This window comes from Callorhinus ursinus, unplaced genomic scaffold (genome assembly GCF_003265705.2).
Source record: "Callorhinus ursinus isolate GAN/ISIS: 27379988/994484 unplaced genomic scaffold, GSC_fseal_2.0 scaffold25, whole genome shotgun sequence".
Taxonomy (NCBI): domain Eukaryota; kingdom Metazoa; phylum Chordata; class Mammalia; order Carnivora; family Otariidae; genus Callorhinus; species Callorhinus ursinus.
In genome coordinates, this window is record NW_027397087.1 from 6,264,409 (window position 1) to 6,269,469 (window position 5,061).

At 39.9% G+C, this 5,061-nt stretch overlaps 1 non-coding gene across 1 annotated transcript; it reads right to left on the reverse strand.

Annotated features, from left to right (window-relative positions):
* Positions 1–1,602: 1,602 nt before the first annotated feature.
* On the reverse strand, positions 1,603–1,766 carry LOC112833482 (U1 spliceosomal RNA). The gene has a single exon (XR_003210642.1). It is a non-coding gene; the product is annotated as a U1 spliceosomal RNA (small nuclear RNA).
* Positions 1,767–5,061: the final 3,295 nt, after the last annotated feature.

The window sequence follows — 5,061 nt, forward strand, 5'->3', positions numbered from 1 at the left end:
ATTATTGGTATTATTTTTGAAATTCTTCTATAAACCTATAATTATTTCAAAAGAAAAAGTTAAAAGTAAATACATGCAAAAACAGTTGTAGGGAGAGATAAATAAAACAAGATCAGCAAAAATACTGAAAATTATTGAAGTTTAATATTAGTTACTGGGAAGTCATTGTACTATTTTCTCTAGTGGTATATGTGACTGAATCCTTTCTATAACAAAAAGTGGAAAAAAATAAAAGAACACCTATGTGATTTTAGTTTAAGAATACACCTCCTACTTCTAGCCTCAGAGCATCATGAAATCCAGGTCCTTGTGCATGACCCATGGCAGTAACATCAGCCTGCTTTCTCTTCTCTGTCTTGAGTCTTCCAATCCACTGTAGTCCACCCTACTCACTACCAATCAGAGGAGTTGTCTTTCTGAAATATATCTTTTAATATTTTATCCATGCTCTAGCTCACAAATCTTTTACTCACTTCCTATGCCAAGAGAAAACACTGAGCTTTCATTTCTAAGGTCTCAAGGTCCTTTATAATTAGGTCTTGACCTACTTTCACAACCTCATCTTCCAATTGCTGACATGAATAGTCTTCATTAAACACTGTTTTCCTTGTTCTGTCCCAAGGGCTTTTTGGATATCTTTACCTCTGTGTTTGGCAGGTCCGAAAACATGCCCATAATCCTCTTTCTTTGTTTTGTTTTAAATCTTCACTATCCATTAGGATGTCTGATAGGGATGACAGGGTTAGGGGTTGTTTCAAAAGGAGGGTTATGACCATTCCCTGTGAGAACTAGCTGTTTCTTTGGTGGGATTCTACCCTGGGATTGGGCTCTTTAAGGCTACTGGAGTTCCAGGTAAGGAGTGGGCTAGGTTTGCTGAAAGTTGTTCTTATTTTCTCATCACCAATTTTTTAAGAATCTAAGTCATGTCTTGTTCTATAGTGAGTCTGCAGGGAGGTTTCACTAACTCCAAAACACCCTATCTACTCTTCCCCTATTGCCTTCATCTTCACTCAACATTTGTCTGGTACTCCCAACTCTCTTCCAAGACTCTTAGACATATTATTTCATTGGTTAGATTGGACATAGTTAGCTTGTAAATTTGGGGAGGGCACCCTCTGTCTTCCCCCTATCTGACAGTCTGTGATACATTTTTTCTACCTTTCACAATGATCTAAATGAGAGAAGTTTATGATTGACACAAAAACTACTATGACAGTGATTTTCATACATCTCAGAGCAAATTCTTGTACAAACAGGTGTCCAAATACTTACTGATGATCTGCAGAAACCATATCATTTATACATAAATGTTCCAATCACATTGCCCTACTTCAAGAAAATGTGGAGCCGTGAAAGCAATTAAATAAAGGGACACAGAAAAAAACCCTAAATGGAGGCTCACTTATTCATCTCTCTTCACATTTTTGACAACTTCTAAATGCTTGAACATCATGCTCAGGGTCTCAACACTTTCTTTCTATGCTAATTCCAAGTACTTTTATATTTCAATTATGATCAAACCACTTTCAAAGGATGTGGATTCTATAACTAGGTTTTACTTTTTTATTATTTTATTTTTATTTTTATTTTATTCTTTTTTACCACGGAAGAGCACAAACACAGCCCCCCACTACCATAAATTATGCAGTCGAGTTTCCCACATTTGGGCAAATCGCAGGGGTCAGCACATCCGCAGTGAAATGGACAAGCCTCACCCTGGGAAAACCACCTGCTTGATTATGGTGTCTCCCCTGCCAGGTAAGTATTATAACTAGGTTTTAATAACCCTAACCTCCTTCACCTCTCACTCCATGATACATTTTGTAGGTAAGCTTACCCAACTGCCAACTGGCCAATCCCTTTACAAACTTAGCCTATCACCCCTGGTGCTGTCATCCTTCAACAGCTTCCTGGAAGTCTTTTAAACTCCAACAATCATTTGTTTGGGATCCTTAGGGAGCACTTATCTTATCATAAGAATAGGTGTCCTTTCTTGGTCCACTTTGGCCTCTGATGCTACATCATCTTAGAAGGCCCTAGTAATAATAACCAGCACTCATATATGCTTACCACGTGCATGACCCTATTTTAAATGCTTTATCTGAATTAATGCATTGAAGTCCATTTTAATTTTCCTCTCACTAGCCTCTGAGATAAACCTCCTCAGAAATATTTCGGGCAGTCCCACAACACTCATCTGCCAGAAATTTTAGCACAAGCTAGAATTGGAAATATAAATGAGCCAAGTCCGTGGTTTGCTAAGGCAGCCGTTGGCGATTAAAAAAAGAAAAAAATTTAAAGAAATGCTATTTCTATTATAAAAACAATATTTTCTAAAGTTCCAAAGAGAAAAACAATTATGACACTCCCAACATATTTTGGTGGTTGGAAAGTAGAAAATGGCTTTTAAAAAATTGGCAAAATACATCTTGCAACCATATTACCAGTGGCTTTAAATGGAAAGAATGACAGGCCAACCTGGGTACAAGGCTAGCATTTCATCTCAAAACCTTTTTCAGTTCTGTGGTCTCAAAACAGCTCCAGAAGAAGCATCCCCAGAACATGGTTCTAATACTAAATAAATACTACTCATTTTACAGTTTCAGATTTAGGGCCCAGGAAACAGGATTAAGCAATCGCAGAAGTCTTGCCTGCTGGGAGCTCTAGCTAGAGCATGTCAGTCCATAGTTCCTAGTGCCCACCACTAAAAGATGTGATTGACAGTATCCAAAGGCATCTTTGAACTGCTTTCTTGTGGCCTTTCCAGTTTTTTATGTTTCTCAATCAGTGAGACCTTTGGCTTCATTTTCTCCCTTGACTTCTAAGACCCCACATCGTCCTGGATCTTCCTCCTTTCTAACAGCTTCCAGCCTGTATCTACTTGCTCCACTACTTCCATATCCCTAAGAGCTGGGTTTGAGGACTCTATTTTGTTAACATACATACAAGTTCCAGGCAAGTATGGAAACCTTCATTCATAACTTCTACTATTCCTGCTACACAGATTACTTTCAAATCATCATTCCAACCACAGATTCTCTCATGAACTTTAGTCCTAAATGTCTAACAGAAGTTAGACCTTTTCTCTTGGATTTTATGCCACCATTCTAAATCATGATCAACAGTGGGTGCCATTTCTTTTGTCATGAACCAAGAATTATGCTAAGCACTTTATTTCTCCTCTCATTACTCATTTCTCCTCACATTAATGGATATTATGGCTACAAATTCATACTTACTTTTGAGAAGGTTACACAGAAAAAATATGAATGTTTCCTTCAAACTGATTTACTTTTCCCACACATTACTTTCTTTTTAAAAGATTTTATTTATTTATTTGACAGAGAGAGACACAGCGAGAGAGGGAACACAAGCAGGGGGAGCGGGAGAGGGAGAAACAGGCTTCCTGCTGAGCAGGGAGCCCGATGTGGGGCTCGATCCCAGGACGCTGGGATCATCACCTGAGCTGAAGGCAGACGCTTAACGAATGAGCCACCCAGGCGCCCCCTCCCACACATTACTTTCAACATTAAAAATTCTTTATACACTTTCATCGGTCATAGAAACCCAAAATGAATATTAACTCATTTGCCTCTTGTCAGTAGTATGAATTCTCTGAGCCCTGGTGACATTCCAGCTGTTGATGTCCCTCAGAGAGGGTGGGTTGTGAAAGATGTCAAATGTAAAGAAGTTTCTCCCCCAGAAGTATGGAAGCACAGGAAGCGGCATGTGGGAAACTGGATCTTTCTAGAGGTAGGGGCTATGGTACTAAGGCAAAATGAGAAGATTTTTACATTTCTGGGTTCTCCAAAAATCATTAGGATGGCGTGGTCCTGGCTGGGAGTGCTTATCTCCTTGAAGGTGTTAGCAGAGCCTGAAGCCTCTCCAGGTGTCTACTAATCATGACATAAAATTCTGTCCTATTACTTAGGGGACTTACTCACTCTGGCAAGCTGTCTGCTTCCTGCAGGTGGCCAGTTGTGTCTGTTGCAGGCTCCTACACAGAGGCAGGGAGCTGGTCTCAACTGCTAGTTCCCGCTATCTCTCACCTAGACACAAGTACCCAGGCAAACCCCTCCCCAGCTCCATTCAAAATGCTGTGTTTCTTCCTTTTCCCTTCCACCCAACAAGGCACTCTCAGCCTTGTTTATCAAAACTGTTTCCTGACCAGTCTTCTTATCCTCAGCCTCCTCTCTGTTCTAAATCATTTCATGTGCCAGAGACAGATTAATCTCCTTCCTTCATTCCAGTTCACATCCCCAAAGTCTTTGGAGGTTCCCCAGTAAGATAAAGCACAAATTCTTAGTCTGGCTCTAACCCTATCTCTTTATATTTTAAAATCCTTATTATCCCACCTTTATTTCAGCCACACCAGTGAACTCATTGCTCCTAGATATGCATACCTTCTTCAGGTGCTATTTATGAAAACATCTATTTTGTCCTGCCATACTGAATTCTGTTAAGTGGGTGATGCCCTTGGACTTCACACCCCATGGAATGAAGATGAAACTCAGTTATTCTACAAGCCTTTAGGACAACCATCTTTGCACAATCATATTGGGCCTCCTGACTCTGCTCTAGGAAGAGATGAAAGCTATTTAAATTGCTCTGCACGCTTCCTCTTTGCTGTTGTAACTGGTCTGTCCTAAGGTCAAACTTACATAATCTATAGCATCAAATTCCCAAAGCTGTACACATCACAAGTAAGGAAACCATCATTTTCTTCAGACTTGATATTCTGCCACCAGGACTCAGAGATGGTTAAACAGTTGGTGACCTTTATTCAGGTGTTAAAAGTTCTCATTTGCACTTGTGTTTTTAGACAGTTTCTAGGTTCTTTTGATGTAGACCCAGTGGCCCTGGATATGCTTCTAGCCATGGGCTATTTCTATTCTCTGTGCCTGCTTCCAGAGCTGCTAGGCACATAGAAACAGAGTCAGCCTCATTCCAAATCCTGGCTGTTCAACACAGTCCTCATCATTGCTATTGTTTTCCCTAAATGGCCTTCCATCCAAATATGTTTCCAGAAGCAGTTATTCTCCTTGAATTGCAAAGTAGATA